At 36.1% G+C, this 22,685-nt stretch overlaps 1 long non-coding RNA gene across 1 annotated transcript; it reads right to left on the bottom strand.

The window, feature by feature from the left end:
* Window positions 1–89: 89 nt before the first annotated feature.
* LOC137646126 (uncharacterized) lies at window positions 90–14,227 on the bottom strand. The gene is made up of 6 exons (XR_011045398.1): window positions 14,062–14,227; window positions 8,127–8,225; window positions 6,924–7,117; window positions 5,807–5,905; window positions 1,185–1,324; window positions 90–193 (listed from the first exon to the last, which is right to left on the bottom strand). It is a non-coding gene; the product is annotated as an uncharacterized lncRNA (long non-coding RNA).
* Window positions 14,228–22,685: the final 8,458 nt, after the last annotated feature.

Raw genomic sequence — 22,685 nt, 5'->3', positions numbered from 1 at the left:
AACAGTTTTTAGATCTATAACCTTCTAAATATTCAGTTTAAAGAAACAGTGAGTAAAGAACAAATTAACATATTACTAATGATGAAAACATTTACCTCAATATGAACAAAAAAAAAATGTCCTCCTCAAAGTAACCACTGTCAATTTATTTTAAAACCATTCTTCAACTTCTCCATAAAATCTCCAGCTATACCTGCAAGATAGTAAAAAATTTGTTACATGACTAGTCTAAAACACATTGAACAATTTTAATGTTCTTTAAATTTCATTACTAAACATACCATTTAACTTGGAAAACCAAATACAATGAGCCTGATTGTAGTTTTGTAGAATTTGGGCCATATGGCCTAACACTGGTGGCCAGGGAGAAGCTGCAACAGGGGTGGGGGGATCCTCACAGTTTAAAGACTGCTCACAAATGACAGTGGCAAGGAAAAGTGACATTACTCTAGCTAGAAGAACATTTCCCTAGAGAGTGACCATGTATACATACGATCAGTGCCAAGCATCCTTTCCATCCAAACTAGGACCAGTGAGGGCCAAGTAATGGCTACTGACTCAGCAGATACAATAGGGTATCCCAAATGCCCCATCCTTAGCTCACAAAAATGGCGAGGTTGCATACACTACAAGAAATATCGAGTGAGTAGCACTGGGAAACCAGTCCAGCAGATTGCCAGGCAAGGATGTTTTCAATAAGCCACCACAACCCTTGTAATACAAGTTAAACGTCAATATGTTAAAAAGGAAAGGGTAATGAAGGTAAATTAGAATATCAAATAGTGGGGCACAGCTAGGGATCAAAAGGATGGTGCAAAGACCCTTTATTAAGGTGTAAATTGCAACGCAGAAGGTGGTCTAATGGCATTAAACAACCTTGGTAGCTAATAAGCCATATCCTCCTCTAGTTTCATGCTACTTTCGAAACTTTGTCTATTTTTAGAAACACTAGTGCCATCCTATTAAGCAGCCAGCCATTACCTTTCATCTAATTTTGGGCTGAATAGAGGTGATAATGCTACATCGTTAACTTGAAATTCACTCATGGAAATTTATTCATAACTGAGTACAGTACACTGTACAACTTGTATAAAACAAGCACCAAATACAGTAATTATTATAATGCATAATACCCCTATAAAGTTAAAATGAAAAGATTAAAATGCATCCATTAAAATACTAACCTAAAAAATTCAACATCAAACAAAACTTCCATTGTATATTACTTGATCAAGAACCTTAGGCTTGATTTTTCCTCGTTCACCAATTTCAGATGACTAAAATGCTTCATTCTTGTATAATTGTGGCCCACAATAGGATTTACCTGTAAAAAAAAATTATAACTTGTTAGATAATTATAATTTGTTAGAAATCTGTGGCCGCGGGGGCATAAAAACAAGAATAGCGCCAACGTTATCCCTGCGTGTCGTAAGAGGCGACTAAAAGGGACGGGACGAGGGGGCTAGGAACCTCCTCTCCTGTATCTACATCCTGTGAGACATCGACAAAGAGATGGAGCTGGGGGGAGAGTGACTGCTCCCCGCACTCTAGTTTTGGGGTGTTTGATGTGCGTGGATGTAGTACGATAGAGTAAAAGATGTAAAATTGGAAGTATGTTTAGGAATAGAAGGATGGATGTATTAGCCTTGTGTGAGACGAAGATAAAAGGAAAGTGTGAAGTGATGTTTGGTGAAATGTCTGGTAGTGTGTCTGGGATTGAAAGGGGAAGAGCGAGAGAGGGTGTGGCTTTATTGCTGAGTGAATGGATGACAGGTAAAGTAGTGGAATGGAAGGAGATATCATCTAGGTTAATGTGGGTAAGGGTTAGGTTGGGTAGGGAATGTTGGGTGTTTGTCAGTGCGTATGGGCCAGGTAGTGAGAAAGGTGAAGAAGAGCGGAATGAGTTCTGGAATGAATTAACTAGGTGTGTAGAAGGACTGGGTAGAAGGAATTATGTAGTTGTCATGGGTGACTTAAATACTAGAGTGGGCGCTGGAGAGGTAGAAGGTGTCATTGGGAACTATGGCGTACCAGGTGAAAATGAGAGTGGTGAGAGACTGGTAGATATGTGTGTTGAGCAAGAGATGGTGACAAGTAATAGCTTTTTCAAAAAGAAAGATAAAAATAAGTATACATGGGTAAGAGTGGCAAATGGAAGAGTAGTAGAAAGGGCATTAATGGATTATGTGTTGATAACTAAAAGAATGTTTGGAAGCTTGAAAGACGTGCACGTGTTTAGGGGTATGGCTAACGGTTTGTCTGATCATTTTTTGGTGGAAGGAAAATTAGTTGTAGCAAAAGAAGGGGGGAATAGAGTAGGTGGATGTAAAAGGGAGGTAGTGAGGGTTGAAGAGCTAATAAAACCGGGGAAAAAAGTAAATATCAGGAAAGGTTGAAAATGATATATGACAAAGTGAAAGTAAGAGAAACTGGCAATTTAGAGGAGGAGTGGAAGTCAGTATAAGAAAATTTTGTTGGGATTGCAAGTGATGTGTGTGGAAAGAAGGTTGTTGGAGGCAGCATGAGGAAGGGCAGTGAATGGTGGAATGAAGGAGTGAAGGTAAAAGTGGAAGAGAAAAAGAGGGCTTTTGAAGAATGGCTGCAGAGTAATAGTATAGAGAAGTATGAAAAATATAAAGAGAAAAATGTGGAAGTAAAGCGCAAGGTACGTGAGGCAAAGAGGGCAGCTGACCTGAGGTGGGGTCAGGGATTAGGTCATTCATATGAAGAGAATAAGAAGAAGTTTTGGAAAGAAGTGAAGAGAGTAAGGAAGGCTGGCTCAAGAATGGAAGAGACAGTGAAAGATGGAAATGGAAGGTTGTTAAAAGGAGAGGAGGCAAGGAAAAGATGGGCGGAATATTTTGAAAGTTTACTGAATGTTGAAGATAATAGGGAGGCAGATATAATTGCTGTTCCAGGTGTTGAGGTGCCAGTGATGGGAGATGAGAATGAGAGAGAGATTACAATAGAGGAAGTGAGGAGAGCACTAGATGAAACGAGAGTAGGAAAAGCATCTGGTATGGATGGTGTGAGAGCTGAGATGTTGAAGGAGGGGGGTGTGACTGTACTTGAATGGTTGGTGAGATTGTTTAATGTGTGTTTTGTGTTGTCAATGGTACCAGTAGATTGGGTTTGTGCATGTATTGTACCACTATATAAGGGTAAGGGAGATGTGCATGAATGTTGTAATTCAAGAGGTATTAGTTTGTTAAGCGTAGTTGGAAAAGTGTATGGTAGAGTATTGATTAATAGGATCAAGGATAAAACAGAGAATGCAATCTTGGAAATACAGGGTGGTTTTAGAAGAGGTAGGGGTTGTATGAATCAGATTTTTACAGTTAGGCAGATATGCGAGAAGTATTTTGCAAAAGGTAAGGAAGTGTATGTTGCATTTATGGATCTGGAGAAAGCGTATGATAGAGTTGATAGGGAAGCAATGTGGAATGTGATGAGGTTATATGGAGTTGGTGGAAGGTTGTTGCAAGCAGTGAAAAGTTTCTACAAAGTTAGTAAAGCATGTGTTAGGATAGGAAATGAAGTGAGTGATTGGTTTCCGGTGAGAGTGGGGCTGAGACAGGGATGTGTGATGTCGCCATGGTTGTTTAACTTGTATGTTGATGGAGTGGTGAGAGAGGTGAATGCTCGAGTGCTTGGACGAGGATTAAAACTGGTAGACGAGAATGACCATGAATGGGAGGTAAATCAGTAGTTGTTTGCGAATGATACTGTACTGGTTGCAGACACAGAAGAGAAGCTTGGATGATTAGTGACAGAATTTGGAAGAGAGTGTGAGAGAAGGAAGTTGAGAGTTAATGTGGGTAAGAGTAAGGTTATGAGATGTACGAGAAGGGAAGGTGGTGCAAGGTTGAATGTCATGTTGAATGGAGAGTTACTTGAGGAGGTGGATCAGTTTAAGTACTTGGGGTCTGTTGTTACAGCAAATGGTGGAGTGGAAGCAGATGTACGTCAGAGTGTGAATGAAGGTTGCAAAGTGTTGGGGGCAGTTAAGGGAGTAGTAAAAAATAGAGGGTTGGGCATGAATGTAAAGAGTTCTATATGAGAAAGTGATTGTACCAATTGTGATGTATGGATCGGAGTTGTGGGGAATGAAAGTGATGGAGAGACAGAAATTGAATGTGTTTGAGATGAAGTGTCTAGGGAGTATGGCTGGTGTATCTCGAGTAGATAGGGTTAGGAACGAAGTGGTGAGAGTGAGAACGGGTGTAAGAAATGAGTTAGCAGCTAGAGTGGATATGAATGTGTTGAGGTGGTTTGGCCATGTTGAGAGAATGGAAAATGGATGTCTGCTAAAGAAGGTGATGAATGCAAGAGTTGATGGGAGAAGTACTAGAGGAAGGCCAAGGTTTGGGTGGATGGATGGAGTGAAGGAAGCTCTGGGTGATAGGAGGATAGATGTGAGCGAGGCAAGAGAGCGTACTAGAAATAGGAATGAATGGCGAGCGATTGTGACGCAGTTCCGGTAGGCCCTGCTGCTGCCTCCGATGCCTTAGATGACCGCAGGGGATTCAGCATTATGAAGCTTCATCTGTGGTGGATAATGTAGGAGGGTGGGCTGTGACACCCTAGCAGTACCAGCTGAACTCGGTTGAGTCCCTTGTTAGGCTGGGAGGAACGTAGAGAGTAGCGGTCCCCTTTTTGTTTTTGTTTCTTTGTTGATGTTGGCTACCCCCCAAAATTGGGGGAAGTGCCATGGTATATGTATGATGTATGTAGAAATCTCAAAGTTCCAAATGATATATATAATAAGAAAGTCACTGTTATATTAATGAATGTATATTGGAACCCACAGGAAAAGTAATTCCTTATTTATATTCTCTTGTAAATATCTCAGGAAGAATGCTATTACACTTATGATTCAATAACCACTTCAGCACACACTCATGCAAAGCAAATCTCCATGTAACAACTTGCAATGTTCCCACCCATAATATTTATGAGTCAAGTTTCAATTAGCCAGCTACTGTACTTTTGACAACTTACCGACAGGATATCTTGGGTCAAACTAACACTAGTACCTTTGGTTTCTCTACATACCCCATCATCAAAATCTAATAGCAAACAAGGAATATCACATGTATATAATGATGCTTTACATTTATTTAGGTAAGAGGAACGTATTGAGGGGTGTCCCCTTTTCTGTTTCATTTGTTTGATGTCGGCTACCCCCCAAAATAGGGGGAAGTGCCTTGGTATATGTATGTAAGTGGGTAATTTACTTGAACAATAGCTATCTAGCTAGTTAACTCTAGCTTATATATTCTCTCACTCCTGATGCAACATCAGTTCCCCTTTTGAAAACATAGGGCACAGAATTTCTTTGGCAAAGAGCCCCTCTGGCTACTAGGCTATACTTATCTAGAATACAACATTAGCAGTGTAAATGTAAAACCAAATGCTGGTAATAACAGCAACAACAGTTGTAATCCAAGTAGTATTACAAGGTATGGTGAGATATAGTAGTAATAGTGGTTATGGTAGTAGTCGTAATTACCTATTAGTAGAATAGTAACAATAGTAGCAGTAGAAATGTTTACATCAAGTTATAATAGTGCTCATTAAAAGGATATGCTTGATTAAGTAAAATACTGTATTCCATTTTCTTTGAACACACATGCCATAAAATATAGGTAAGAAATAAATTATGGAGTGTAAAATTGTTACATTAAATTCATCTACAACACTAACAAATAAACAGTTTTTATATCTATAATCTTCTAAATGTTCAAATTAAAGAAACAGTAAGTAAAGGACAAAATAACATATTACTAATGATGAAAACATTTACCTCAATATGAACAAAAAAATTTCGTCCTAAAAGCAACCACTGTCATCTAATTGACTTTAAAACCATTCTTCAACTTCTCCATATAATCAACAGCTATATCTGCAAGATAGTAAAAATTAGTTACAAGACTATCAGGTCTAAAACACATTGAACAATTTTAATGATCTTTAAACGATAAAATTTCATACGAAACAAACCATTCAACTTGGAAAACCCAATACAATGAGTCTGGTTGTAGTTTTATAGAACTTGGGCCATATGGCCTAAGACTGTTTGCCAGGGGCTATGCCACTGTCCTGAGCTGTAACAGGGATGGGTCGGGCAGTGGCAAATAACAGTGCCATTACCCTAGCTAGCAGAACATTTCCAGAGAGATTGACTATGTATACATACGATCAGCGCCAAGCACATTTTCTACTAAAACTAGGACCAGCGAGGGCCAGATAATGGCTGCTAACTCAGTAGGTACAATAGGGTATCCAAAACACCCAATCCTTAGCTCTCAAGAATGGTGAGGTTGCATATACTACAAGAAATATTGAGTGAGTGGGACTGGGAATCTAGTACAGTCCAGCAGAATGCCAGGCAAGAATGTTTTCAATAAGCTACCACAACCCTTGTAATACAAGTTAAACGTCACAATGTTAAAAAGGAAAGGGTAATGAAGGTAAATTAGAATATCAAATTGTGGACCACAGCTGGGTGTCAAGAGGATGGTGCAAAGACCCTTTAATAATGTGTAAATTGCAATGCACAAGGTGTTCTAATGGCAATAAACAACCTCGGTAACTAATAAGCCATATCCTCCTCTAGTTTCATGCTACTTTCGAAACTCTGTATTTTTAGAAACACTAGTGCCATCCTATTAGGCAGCCAGCCATTACCTTTCATCTAATTTTGGCCTGTATAGAGGTGATAATACCACATCGTTAACTTGAAATTCACTCATGGAAATTTATTCATAACAGAGTACAGTACACTGTACAACTTGTATAAAACAAACCCCAAATAGAGTAAAAATTATAAAGCATAATCTCCCTATAAAGTTAAAATGGGAAAATTAAAATGCATCCATTAAAATACTAACCTAAACAATTCAACATCAAACAAAACTTACATTGTATTTTACTTGATCAAGATATTAGGCTAGATTTTTCCTCGTTCACCAATTTCAGATCACTAAATTCCATCCGTCTTGTATCATTGTGTCCCACAATAGTAAGATATTAGGCTAGATTTTTCCTCGTTCACCAATTTCAGATCACTAAATTCCATCCGTCTTGTATCATTGTGTCCCACAATAGTACTTACCTGTAAAAAAAATTAGTATTTGTTAGAACTCTCATGGTTCCAAATGATATATACAATAAGAATGTCAATGTTATATTAATATAAGTATATTGGAACCCACAGGTAAAGTAATTCCTTCTTTATATCCTCTTGTAAATATCTCGGGATAAACACCACTACAATTATGATTCAATTACCCCTTCTACACTCTCTCATGTAAAGCAAATCTCTAATTACACCATGTAACAACTTGCAATGCTCCCACCCATAATATTTACAAGCACAGTTTCAATTAGTGAACTACTGTACTTATGACAACTTATTACTGGCAGGATATCTTGGATCAAACTTTAACAGTACCACCTTTTGTTTCTCAGCATAACCCATTTTCAAAATCTATGAGCAAAGATAAACTATCACAAGAATATAATGATGCTTAACATTTATTTTGGTTAAGAAAGTATTTACTTTTAAATAATAGCAAGCTAATTAATCCCAGGTAAATTATTCTCTCATTCCTGCTGCAACTATAGTTCATCTTTGGGAAATATAGGGCACAGAATTTCTTTGGCAACAAGTCGCTCTGGGTATTAGGTTAACTTATACAGTATACAACACTAGCAGTGCAAATGCATTATCAAATGTTGGGGATAACAGCAACAACAGATGTAATCCAAATAGTATTAGAAGATATGGTGAGATATAGTACTAATAGTAGTTATGGTAGTAGTCGTAATCGTAATCATTAGTAGAATAGTAACAATAGTAGCAGCAGAAAAATTGATAACTAAGTTATTCAAATGTACATTAAAAGGCTGAATGACTAAAATATTCCATTGTCTGAACAAATATGCTATGAAATATATTTTGAGACAAATTATTGATAGTTTAGTGTTGTTAAATCAAATTCATTTAAAACACCACCAAATAAGCAGTTTCTGGATTTATAATCCTTTTAATGTTCAACTTGAAGAAACAGTAAGTAAAGGACAAATTAACATATCACCACTGTAATGAAAATTTCATTTACCTCAATATGAACTTAGAAATTTCATCCTCAAAGCACCCACTGTCAGATAATTGACCTTAAAACCATTGACCAACTGCTCCATGAAATCTCCAGCTATATCTGCAAGAGAAAAAAATATGTTACATGACTATCAGGTATAAACCACATTGAAAAAATTCTTTAGTAATGATCTTTAAACTACAAGACGACTTTATATGAAACAAACCACTCAACTTGGAAAATCTAAGACAATGGCGTAAACTTTTCGAGAATTTCTCAAACTTGTAAATATGGACGTCAATACCAATAAATGAATAAAATAGTTTTTGAAAAAATTTTGTTTAAAATAAATAAATAATTTAGTCTACTTTCTTGCCCCATACTCGACCTTTAAAACTAGCATTCCCTGAACTGATAATACATTGGAGTCTGGTCTTCTCAAAAATAACATTTCAAAATATCCTACAGGTCATTCCGGTTTCTAGCCTGGACAATCTGGCAGTGGCAGTGTACACCGTTACCATACTCTTGACAAGTGTCAAGAATGAGTGGCAATGATGCCAGTACTACAAAAACCATAGGTACGGATCTGGATACAGAGTGCTACCAACTCTACCTGCATCTGTGGTCTCTGTACTTAAAAAGGCAACAACTTACAGGTAAAGCTGAAAACTTATGTCTACACACATTTACAGTACTGTACTAGACTAAGTTTTTCCAGAACAAAGAAGTGGGAGTGATTACATAGAATAACGGCAAGGGGAACCCATGTAATGATCTTGCATGAACTGCATGATAGCTGCAAATAAGGTTTTAGAAACTAACTGAGAATGGGCCCTAGCAATTTTTATAATCATTTCGAGATAGTGCAACACCAAGACAACACATTTACCATGGATAATATATCCCGAGGCACATCTAAATTCAACAGAAATTTGTTCTATAAAACAAATGCTAATACACTTCCCACTTACTTACAACAAGAATATAACAAAGTTCCTCTTTTATTAATCCAAAGACAAGGCAAACTTGTAGGAAAGTTTTGAATTGACACTGGAAAAAATATAAAATTTTTAAAGCAATTTGTATTTTTCCTAACTATACAAAACAGACCTTTAATAGGAGTATGATTTCAGCAACTGGAAACTATTGTTAAAATCTATAAAGAGGTGTCTGTACTGCAGTTAGTGGTAGACTAAGGGGGGAAGTCCCTCTGCCAGCTCAATGAGAAGCCACTTAAACCTTCACCTAGAATTTGCGGGGTGGATGAGGTCGGAAGTAAACTTAAGATGGTTCGTGTGGTTATGAAACATACAAAATAACTTTTTAAATTTGTGATTTGTTCTTATGGAGAGGTAAAAGTTCATACATTCAAAACTGGAGTGTTTAAAATTCCAGAATGTTTGACATTGGTCTTCGTGATGAGCAAGGGTGTTGCGTACAATCCAATTCCTATCACTTGAGCATCAGATGGGGCTTGGTTACTGTCATAGACAACACAGTCATGGAAGACCTATACCCTCAAAGGATATTGTCTGAAATGTAAGGTTCAGTTAAGTGATGGGATCACAATACTGTACTGTACTATCCATCCTCCCCCCTCATCAGAAGGATGGGAAAAAAGGACTTATCTTAAAATCAAGAGAATAGTTACTCGGTACAATGTTTTGCCTGCATCCAAGTCTGTTCCAGTGATGTTGCTGTCCAACCTCTACATCCCAAGGGAGGGGGAAGGGGATGAAGAAAGGCCAGAATTCCTACTCTCAGACTGATGTTCTAACAGTTACACTACTGGAGAAGAAGAAGCATGACATGCGAAGGAATTGAAGCTGTTAAATGCTCGTGCAAGGTTGGCAACTTAGAAAAATTACATTTGGTCATATCAACTGAACAATGTTGAGAGTGAAAAACCCACCAACAATAACATCGTCAATAAATAAATTTTCCAATTCAAACTATAACCCGTTGATCATTAGGGGTCACAGTTTTGGTAATTTGAAGATTAACAGTGTTGCATTCTTGTGATGCTTGATCTAAGTGGAGCATTTGATACTGTAGAACATACATATCTGATGGAAGACAAAGCTGTGGGCATCGTAGAACGAGCATATGACTGGTTTGTGAGTTATCTTGAAAACTGCAAAGTTAAAGTAGTAATATCCAATATTGAATCTGAGACAAGAAAACTAACCAAAGGGGTGCCTCAAGGCAGCGTACTAGGTCCTCTCCTGTTTGAAATTTACACGATTGAACTGGCAAATATACTTGAAACTCACAGAGTTAAGTTTAAAATATACGCTGATGATACACAATTCTATTTCCCAATAGAATCAGTTGATGAAGCTAAAAGAAAGATACATGAAATAATGAATGACATTAAGGCTTGGATGTTAACAAAAAAGCTCAAGCTCAATGAAGATAGAAGTGAATGTATTATTTTTGGAAATGAAAAAGATATATAAATAATCGAATGCTTCCAAAGAATTTAAATAGGTCAATCGATCATTGACCTAAAGAAATCTGTCAGAAATCTTGGAGTAATCATGAATGATAGACTGACAATGAATGAACATATAAATATGGTAAGAAATTGTAACCATCATATTAGAAACATAGCATTTATTAGTAAATACTTAGATGAAAAATCTATGGCCATACTCATTAATCACCACATATTTTCAAGAATTGATTACTGCAACTCACTGTTCTATGGCTTACCAAATTATCAGCTAAAGAAAATTCAGAGAGTACAAAACAGAGCCATTAGATTAATAAAAGGACTACACAATAGGGAAAGAGTTACCTCTGCACTAATTAAATTACACTGGCTGCTGGTAAAAGCGAGAATTGAATACAAGCTACTCTTACTAACGTTTAAGATACTGAACCAAAACGAACCAAAATATCTAAAAGAATGCCTGAACAAACTAGAACTAGAAACAAATGTTAACATAAGACACATGAGTGACAAACATAGGCTATCTGAACCAAGAACAAATAGTAAATTTGGTGAAAGGGTTTTTAGCTACTGTGCACCTAGACATTATAATAAACTGCCAACTGAAATGAAGGACCTAAAGGGAGCAATTGAATTTAAGGAGAAACTAAAGACATTACTTTTCACAAGATCATATGATTTGGAAGATGCTGCAGTCAAAGAATTGTATAAGTTATAATGAAAATGTTTCGTTTGATGATTAATATGGACCCGCCCGAGTAGTAGTTCACTTGACTTCAGTGGAGGGTTGGATTTAAACCCAAAAGAAGTAACAAGTAAATAGGAATGCTTTTACAAATGCTCCCTATTCTTCGTCACAAACCTATGTATAAGAATAATATCCTAAGTTTTGGATAACACATGCTTTTGCAATGCAATTTACTACTTCACATCACTTATCAATACATACTAAACCTTTGGATCAAGCATCCTTTTCATGCCTAAATAACATCCCATGGCAGAAAGTAAACTAGGGCTAATAATGAACCTTCCTTTAAGAAGTTTCAAGCCTACCTAGTATTTTCATGCTAAAGGGCCATATTATAACCATTTTTTGATTAACTGATAACCTTCAAATACACAGCCATTCAATATACAATCACATGGAATTATTTAAAAGTTCCAGGATAATTTTTTAATATACACATGGCTTTGGATTCAGCTAGCAGTGTTTATGTTGAGACACCCATTCTATATGAATACTTCTTTGGATAAAATCACCTTTTTTATAGGATATTCAATGGCTTAACAATAACCAAGATGACTTATGTTAAATATGATAGACAATTTAGGAAACCCTCTTGATACAACACTACCTAAATGTTAGATTGAACACAGTTAATACAAGCTGCTTGATAATCCAGCTCAACCACTCAATACATAAACCTTAATTAAACACTTCAAGCTTAAAATGCCAGATTAACAGATTAATATTTTATGAGCTTCGTTTACGAAATGAAGTTCCTAAGTGTCTATAATCAACCATTGAACCTTTATACAACGATAAATGTTTCTTATATAACCATCTCTTTTGAATTAATATCAATGTAATAGAGTTTTGATCCCTACTCAACCTGCTCCATACCTAACCCCTGCTTTAAAGCGAACACTTCATCTATGGAAGTGTTTGCTTTCCTGATAAAAAGTCTGAAAAACCTAAACTTTTGTAAACTATAAGCATAAACAAGGAAGCTTAGCATAGTGCCAGATCAGACTAACCTCAGATGAGGAGCGAGCCCCAAGTTTAAACAATGATCTTTAGCCATTTTATTAATACCTTTCAGTTTTCAACTCGTGCAGACCTCACTGTTCATGAATTAATACTTTACACCTGGATTAACCTCCATGTTAGGGCTAACATTCAAGAGCTACCGAGTGACAGCTAAACTTTTCTAACTGGAACCATCATTTAGCAATGCAGTTTTAGTTTCATTAATAGCATAAATAACATGTTTAGAACCAATCACCATTTTCCTGACATTAATGGCATATTACATACTGTGCACGTTCTAGCTAGAACATTAAACTTTACCATTACAACATGAGCTGGAACACTTAACAGGAAAGTAAAAATGTTTCAGGTCCAACAGCCCTAATAGTAGTTCGTGATAAAAAAAATTAAATAATAAATCAGGATACATTGCAATGTAAAACTACAAATTTACAGTAAGGTCAAACTATTGATATTCATTGGTCATATGGTTAAATTGCTAAAAAAAATATATTTGCACCAAGTCTGAGCTCATGAGAAGTTCCAATGATTCATGAAATCAAAATGTATTAAAATACTGAATCAAGTAAAATACTTGAATAAACCGGGTGAAGTAGAATACGTACTTGAATGTGGCGGGTAACATGACGTAAGGTGAAAATGGGGAGCGGTTATAAGAGGAATAGTAATCCTATCAGTGGAGGCGGCGTTTCTGCGCAGGTGGGAGGAGTTTAAGCGCAGAAGGTCGAAAACTGCAATGTACAAATGAACGAATGAGAGCGACTACAACCGACCCGTAAAATGTCAGCAAATAAATGAAAAATATACCGCTACTATAGGATATAGATAGTGAATTTTTTTCATCAAATTATCATACATCCAAAAAAGTAATGTATAGAGAAGAAAAGGCTTGTTTTACCATTATATACCATTTCCCGAGTGTTTTCCCCACCCAAAACCCAGAGTTCCCACAGAGGGTTCCCCATTATCGGTGGATATAGATATATATATATTTCTGAAACTATTCATTTGCGACAGGAAAGTGCCATTTTCAAAGCGAACAGACCTTTTTCTAAAGAAAATTTTTTTTTCCCTAGGTTACATTACCCTGTAATACTGTACAATATTACGTATTATATACCGTTTCCCCAGTATGTTAAAAAAATTTACCAGTATGTTTTCCCCAACCAAAACCCTGAGTTCCCACTGGGGGTCCCCAATTATCGTTGAAGATATATATATATATATATATATATATATATATATATATATATATATATATATATATATATATATATATATATATTTCTGAAACTATTCATATGCAACGGGAACGAGTGTCATTTTCGAAGAGCGGAATTTTTTCTACAGAAAAAAGTAATTTTTTCCCTAGGTTACATTGCCCTGTAATACAGTACAATAATACCGCCTACCCTAGGTTACATTGCCCTGTACTACAGTATAATAATACCGAAAAAAGTTTTTTCCTTAAGTTACATTACCCTGTAAAAAACTACAATAAACCCCATAATATAGCTAAGTAATCCTTAGCGAATTTTTACATAACCTAACCAAGTGTTCTCGCCGTTTGACAATTAGAGCAGTCAATTACCAGCCCATAACCACGGTACTGTTAAATGAACCCAATAAAACCAAAAATTAACTGCTGGAAATCTAGGACTTTTCCTTTAAGTCTAAACACTAAGAAAAAACTTGAAAGCATAGGATGGCCTACACTTATGTCTTACCTATACTTGGAAAATAATGCCGGGATATATGGTAGCTTGTACAGAGATTTAACATTCTCAGCTTTCTTGCAAAAACTTCAACCACTTCAAAGTACAGAAAACATTATAACATCAGTCTAAAGAGACTACTGTGTAAATCTTTTGCGGTGCAACGCTAACATGGTCGGATGGCTGACAAGGCTGACGAAACATGTTCCAGTATTATGTGCAAAAATACGAAGTCTCCTATTTTACTACTTTTTATTGCTTTATTACACACATTTTTATCAAGAAAAGTATTTTTATATTTCAAAATATAATCTTACTATTTAATTTATATTGTTAGAGGAAATTATTTAAATCAACAAGAAATCTTTAATTTTAGTACACTTACGATATACTCTATGGAAGGTTGAGTACGGAAGAAGGGGGGTGGGGAAACTTTATGGACGGTAGGGGTGGGGGGAGGTTAAGTGCCTGGACCTATCCCTGCACTTAATATTTAGAAATTACAAAGAATTCGTTATAGGGCCTTCAAACTACTTAGACTAGGGGATTTAATTTCAGGAAAATATTGATAAGTATGTCAAGAAATAAAGGAGAAATACAGAGAAAGTGTTAATAAGTTACTCTGCCAAAATAGAACGCTTGGATACCAAGTGAATTAATAATAATAATAATAATAATAATAATAGTAATAATAATAATAATAATAATAGTAATAGTAATAATAATAATAACGAGGAAGGACAATACAATAACACTAACTATTGCTACACATCTTGTAATTTACTTGTAATTTGTCTTCAGAACACTAAACAATAATACACTTTTACATTTAAAAATTAATTTCTCAAGCAATTCTACAGAATGAATTAATGTTTATTCTAGACAATATTGCACCTTTAATGATTGCCTCGTCATTGAATATAGTCGTCCTTTTTAATGCAGTTATAGGTCATTACAGAAAACGGAAATATACAGGGTGCCACAAAAAGGTACTTTAAGATCATGTAACCGAAGGTATCAGCTTTTCCAAAATTATTACCTCCTATCTTTGCGAAAATGCCTTACACTGTAGTACGCGCATTATCAATGTTGTTTTTAATTAGCATATCACATAAACATTCTTTTGGTTATACCTTAGTCTTAATTTAGCCTAAAAAGAATACGCTATTAGAGGATCTATTGATTTCCAATACATACAGAGTGACTCAAAAAGAAATCGTACAAAACTATTTCCAAAAATATTCGTAAATTTAATTTTCCCATGCTTTACACCAAGCCAAAATTAACTATTTCATATCGGGATCACATACAGAAGGGCTCCGGTATATCAGCAAGTATATCTAATCTTCATCTAGAGTTTTTTAAAGCCATTCAAAAACAGTCGTTTATTCTTTAGAGTCCTTGTATAACTAAAATTACAGGGTGACGAAGAAGTTATTTATAAAAAACAGACCATCATGATTAAGATTACGTTGTTGCATCTCAATAACACATGATAAATTTATAAATCTCTGCAATGTCCTGAAGATATATGTTTCATTTCTCAATTAAATATTGCCCAATATTATCTGTATTGGACGTACCCATATTCATTTGCTTCGTGTCCCTTTCCCCTGCAATGCTCTTCTTGTACAGGGAACACAAAAATGAAAACGAGGCCTCATATAGTCACTAGAATTGGCTTATAATGCATATCAGTGTTTTATTCCAATATATAAGAAAAAACATCTTATCGTGAGACCAGCCAAATGACCATGAGTCATTCCCTGGACTTTATCAGCGACAATTTTAATTGAAAAATTCGAAATGTTTAAGATACAGTCCATGGTACTTTAGGCTCCTTGGATAAAAAAAAAAAACGCTAACACGCTCCTAACAAAGAAATACAGGGTGGCTCAAAATTTACATGCGAAATTCATAATCCCTACGGCATTATTGATGCATTTTAATTTTCTTTTAAAATCAAATCAATGTAATGAAAACAATCTTAGACGTTTGGAACTTATCTTCCTCATAATTTAAGTGTGTTTGTAAAAAACTGTAAATCCTTATATAGATAAAACTAACATATATTACAAGACGTATCAGTAACACAATGAAGTCTGACTTTATCATGTGCAATTACTGGACAATTGTTATTGATAATTAAAGTTTCTATAAAATCATATATATATTATTTTTTTGCATCTTTGTGTCTAGCTTTGAAAATCATCGCCAGGAAAATTTTCACTTATTTCTATAGAAAACGGAGGTTACCAAGACTGAATACAGGGTGGTGCAATAACTATCTTCAGACGGTGTAACATAAATAATCTAGAAATAGTGGATTCCATTTTCGGAGATAATCACTTATGCTGAAGAATAATATTCATAAGTTTTCATAGACACTTTTCAATTAATTGCTTGATCCCATTTATTGCTATCTAATATGAAATAACAGCGATTCGTTCGTATTTACGAGATTAATTCCTACAATAAATGCATGAAATGGCTGCCATAGATATATAGTGAACAGGCATAAAAGAAAACGTACACTAATACAGGGTGTCACAAAAAGGTACTTCTAAAGTGTATGTACTTAAAAGTATCGGTTTATTCCGATGTTACTAATTATTTATTTCCTAGAATACACGATTGCTATCATAAGTGTAATATTAATATAATTTTACACACAAATGCCACATAAACTGCACGTTATTTGTGATTTAAATCGATACAAATAAAAAAAATACACTTTACCACGATCCTTAACATTCACAAACATCTACAGGGTGACCAAATAAAAACTTCGAGGAAACGATTCTCAAAATTATTAGTAAAATAAATTACCCTATGATTCTTTCAAAAGCAGAATAATATATACTGTATCACAATCATCCTCAGACGGTCTTACATATATCTAGAACTACGTATAGCCTATAATAAGAGGTCTTTGAACGCAATATGTAACTTAGTATTCGTTCTTTCGGTATCCTTGGCTACCTGGAATGACAAGGTGATGAAAAAGTTCTCTGGTAAAATTGGACCAAAATTATTTAGTGTTTTTGCTGTCGCACCTCAGTTAAACATTATTAATGCTACATCTTTGGAATGTCCTGAAGACACAGAGTTTACTTCTAAATTAAATATAGCTTGATTTTAACTGTTTGGGATGCAAGAGGCTTTGCTTCGTGTCCCTTGCCCCTACAATGCTCATCTTGTACAGGGAACACAAAAAAGAAAGAGTAATAGTCTAGTCGCTAAAATTGGTGTATAATGTATATCGGGTAATTTATACAAATCTATAAGAAAAACATCTTATCATGGGAACAGCCAAATGGCCTTAAGTCATTCCTTGGACTTCATTTACCACAATTTTATCTGTAAAATTTGAAATGTACTAGATACAGTCCATGGTACTTAAGGCTCCTTGCCATGAAAAACACCAACACTAGGCTAGCAAAGAAATACAGGGTGCCTCAAAATTTACTTGTGAAACAGCTTAATCCTTACGGCCTTATTACAGCGTTTTTTATCATCTTTTAAAATTAAATTTAATGAAGACAGTCATAGACGTGGAACTTATCCACATAATTTAAAAAATAAATGTTTGAAACAAAAGGGTAAGCTCTTGGCTAGAGATAACTAACATTTTATTATAAGAAATGTCAGTAACACACCAAAGGCTCCTTTCAATAGTCTGTAATTACTGGAAAATTACAATTTCTAACTAACGTTTGTATGACAATATGTTTTTCTTTGCAACTGTTTGCACGATTTTGAAGATCATCCCTAGAACAGATTACAATTTTTCCGATTTCTATAGAGAACAGAATCAATCAAAATTGAATACAGGGTGTTGCAAAGATTATCTTAAGATGGATCTATAAACAAAAAAATAATTATTAATCTAGAAATGGTGGATTTAATTTTAAAAGGCTATAACTCATGTAAGTGCAGGCATATAGTATTCCAGTTTTTACAATTAATTGATTGATCAAATTTATTATCTAATAAAAAAACTAACTGATTCTTTCGTATTCACGAAATTAATTGCTACAAAAATGCATAGAATAGCTGTCAGTTACGTACTATAAAAACTTCATAGAAAAGGTACATAAATACAGGGTGTCACAAAGAGGCACACCAAAAGTGTATATACTCAAAAGTTTATTCCAATGTCACTAATTTTTGGTCTCGTGCAATACCCCATTGCTATCAAGTGCAATGCTAGTACATTTATGCACACAAAAAGCAAGTCTCTTCTCAAAAGAAATAGCACGTTTAAGAAGTCCATTCTTAACAAATATCACGCCCATCCTCAATAAAGGTATCACACCCGCACATCATCATCAATCTATACATAAACACACAAGTCATCCCCGGTTAAGATATCACACCCACACAAGTAAACCTTGTTTCTACCTAAGTCGTCATCCTCAACACAGACATCATTGTCAACCCATATCACCCTAAACATAGAGATATATCACGCAAACATTGATCATCCTCGATTGAAACAGAATGTTCTCACCATGACGTCATTCTTAGCAGAGATATCACTCCCACACATGCCATCCTCAAAACATCAAACAATCCTTGTAAACAATGACACAATACTCACACATATCAACTTTAACAGACACACCTCATCAATTATATCATCCTTAAAAAAAATTACATCCTCTAAGTCATACTAAACATAGACATCATAATTGTCATCCTAAATTGAGTTGCAATGGCCGCACATGTCAAGCTTAACTGATATATCACACTCACACGGTATCATCAACAGAAAAATTAACTGCCACCCGTTGAGATACTACCGCTCGAGAATTATTGGGTCCTTTAACTGACCAGATAGTACTACATTGGATCCCTCTCTGGTTACGCTAATTTTTCCTTTGCCTGCACATAAACCAACATAGTCAGGCATATTCTTCACACAGTCTTCTCTTTTCTCATACACCTGACATTAAGATGACCAGAAAATCCTTCTTCAGTCAAGGGGTTAACTACTGCACTGTAAAGTTATTCAGAGGCTACTTTCCTCTTGGTAAGGGTAGAAGAGACTCTTTAGCTATGGAAAGCAGCTTTTCTAGGACACTCCAAAATCAAACCATTGTTCTCCAGTCTTGTGAAGTGCCATAGCCTCTGTACCATGGCCTTCTACTGTCTTGGGTTAGAGTTCTCTTGCTTGAGGGTTCACCCAGGAACACTATTCTATCTGTTTCCTTATTTCCTTTCCTCACTGGGCTATTTTCCCCGTTGGAGCCCTTGGGCTTATAGGATCCTGCTTTTCCAACTAGGGTTTTAGTTTAGACAAAGGTTATCCTCAACTAAAACATTATGCCCACACACATCATCCTGACGAAACACAGAACTCATGGATATATCACTCACATGCCTCCTAACTAGTGCAGTGGTAACGCGTTCGCCTAGCATTTGCATGGCAGCAGATCGATCCCAGCCTGGGACCGTGAGTTTAAGCTGTTTACTAGGGAGACCACTGGTGTGGTTGGGCACCACAGTGGGGGGTTGGGCTTGCCAGGCTGACGTTCTGGTGAGCATCTATTCTCATGAAACTGGAATTGAAATCAGATACCTTTAACGAAGTCATAATCTTTAGACGGAGATATTATGTATAGAGTAGGCTAGTGCTCTCTCTCTCTCTCTCTCTCTCTCTCTCACTCTTGGTTTATCATGGGACACACACACACACACACACACTCTCTCTCTCTCTCTCTCTCTCCACCCTCCCCCCCCCCCCTCTCTCTCTCTCTCTCTCTCTCTCTCTCTCTCTCTCAAATACAGTAACCAGAACTTGTATATTAAACCACTTTAAACTACTTAAAATCATTGATTTCACATCAGGAACATTTATAGCAGCGATTTAAACGGACGTATTAGACGAGAGAGAGAGAGAGAGAGAGAGAGAGAGAGAGAGAGAGAGAGAGAGAGAGAGAGAGATCCTCAACAGAACCATCATGACTAAAAAGGTCATCCTCGTTAAGAGTATCAAACTCAAGAAGCTCACCCTTAAAGGGTTTAAAGGCCGCTCATGAATGGCAGAGGTAAGGGACAGAGACAGTGTCATAGCTAAGGGTAGAAGAGACTCATTAGCTACTGTATGGTAAGCAGCTCTTCTAGGAGAAGGACACTCCAAAATCAAACCACCGATCTCCAGTCTTGTGAAGTGCCATAGCCTCTGTGCCATGGTCTTCCACTGTCTTGGGTTCGAGTTCTCTGGCTTGAGGGTACCCTCAGGCCCACTATTCTATCTGTTTCCTTATTTCCTTTCCTCACTGGGCTATTTTCCCTGTTGGAGCCCTTGGGCTTATAGCATCCTGTTTTCCCAACTAGGGTTGTAGTTTAGATAATAATAATAATAATAATAATAATAATAATAATACACGTTATCATTAACACTAAAACATTATGCCCACCCACATCATCCCGAGGAAACATAGAACTCATAGATATATCACACATAAGCCTCCTAACTAGTACAGTGGTAACGTGTTCGCCTAGCATTCACATGTCAGCAGATCGATCCCAGCCCAGGAACGCGAGTTTAGGCTGTATACTAGGGAGACCACTGCTGTGGTCGGGCACCACAGGAGGGGTAGGGCACCACAGGGAGAGGGTAGGGCTTCCCCAGCGGACGTTCTGGTGAGTATCTATTCTGATGAAAATGGAACTGAAACCAGACAACTTTAACGAAGTCATAATCTTCAGACGAAGATATTATGTATAGAGTAGGTTTATTGCTCTCTCTCTCTCTCTCTCTCTCTCTCTCTCTCTCTCTCTCTTGGTTTATCAAGGGACACCCCCCCTCTCTCTCTCTTTCTCTCTTGGTTTATCAAGGGACACTCTCTCCTCTCTCTCTCTCTCTCTCTCTCTCTCTCTCTCTCTCTCTCTCTCTCTCTCTCTCTCTCTCTAAAATACAGTGATCAGGATAACAAGATTACAGACACTACAAAAAACTACCGAGCTTGAACAGGTCTCGAACCAGAGTCCAGCAGAATATCAGCCAGGGACGTTTCCATTAGGCCATCACAATCCTAAAATTTGTAATTAAATTCAATTTCTCTTCTTTAAAATACTGCCAATCATGATATGGATTTTACGAGTAAAAAGAAACATTATTTCTTAGTTTTACAGCAGCTAATGGTAAAAAAAAGAAAAAAAAAATAATGGATATCATAATGAATAACGAAATTTAATGCAAGGATAAAATTCAACCATAAATCCAAATACAAATTCAGAATAATAAAAGAAACGATCACCAAAGGGTATAATTGAAACAAAATTAAACATAAGAAATTAGAATATTGAAAATGACACAAAAACAAAGTGAAAATATACATAAATACGTACACAAACCAAAATACTTTATTGCTCTTGATAATGCGAAGATATTTTGCAGCGACATAATTACAAAAAGAAAAAAAGTAAAAAATCATCACTTTGAGTAGGTGATACAAATCCTTTAATACTGAATAGAAAAACTATTCTACTCCCTTTGTTATCCATTTCCATTTGCTACTACTACTACTACTACTACTACTACTACTACTACTACTACTACTACTACTATAGTTGTTATAACAGTTGCTCCCGACTGACTGTAGAATACTAAGAACGATTTTAAAGAATTAAAGTTACATTCTGACGAGAGAGAGAGAGAGAGAGAGAGAGAGAGAGAGAGAGAGAGAGAGAGAGAGAGAGAGAGCTTCTCATCAATATAATGACTACTGCTTGTGCATTCAAATAAATCTCTTTCACTTTCAGAGACATCTTACCCCATTTTTTTAAAAGATAGAGGTCTCTTCCACCGTGCATCATAAAAAAAGATATATAGACTTTTTTAAGCAGTCCCATGAAACCAGCATTTAACATGGATTAGAAAACCGACTAATAAGTCTGAACTAACAGGCCTCATTGGTTTAATAGCCTCGCTCAGCCTAGTGACACATTAACATTTAATAACTCGAGGTACAAAATGACTCGAGTTCGCTAATTTGAGCGTTTAAGCATTTTAGCAAATATGAGGCAACGTCTTTAACAGCTTGGGTAGTTGGTGAATTAACCTTGTTAGAGTCCTCACGAAGCTATTAGCAAGGGCCTCTCATCTCCCGCTTATTCGGTAGGAGTCTCTTTGAAACGATGAAAAAAAAAAATGTTTAGTGACAAAATTGGGAGTTATTTGGAATGCATTCTTGTCGAAAGCAAACATGTCATTTCGAGAACCTTTGCCATATTTCATTATAATTGGCCTCTTAATTGATTCTGATGTGTGTGTGTGTGGTGTTTTTTTTTTTCCAGAACTGATGGCATAGAAAAAGGCTTTCGTAGATAAGTGTTTAAACAAGTTAAATGAACTAAGTATTAATAGAAAGCGTGGTTCCGTATAGCGCCACTTCGAGGACCTCTGCCATATTTCATTATAATTAGCTTCTTAATTGATTCTGATGTGTTTGCTTGTTGTAGAACTGATGGCATAGAAAAAGGCTTTCATAGATAAGCGTTTGAACAAGTTAGATGAACTAGGTATTCATTGAAAGTGTGGTTCTGTATAGCACCATTTCGAGAACCTCAGCCATATTCCATTATAATTGGCTTCTTAATTGATTCTGGTATGTTTTGTTGTTGCA

The sequence above is a fragment of the Palaemon carinicauda genome, chromosome 8 (assembly GCF_036898095.1).
Source record: "Palaemon carinicauda isolate YSFRI2023 chromosome 8, ASM3689809v2, whole genome shotgun sequence".
NCBI classification, from domain to species: Eukaryota; Metazoa; Arthropoda; class Malacostraca; order Decapoda; family Palaemonidae; genus Palaemon; species Palaemon carinicauda.
This window is presented reverse-complemented; position numbering and strand designations above follow the sequence as displayed.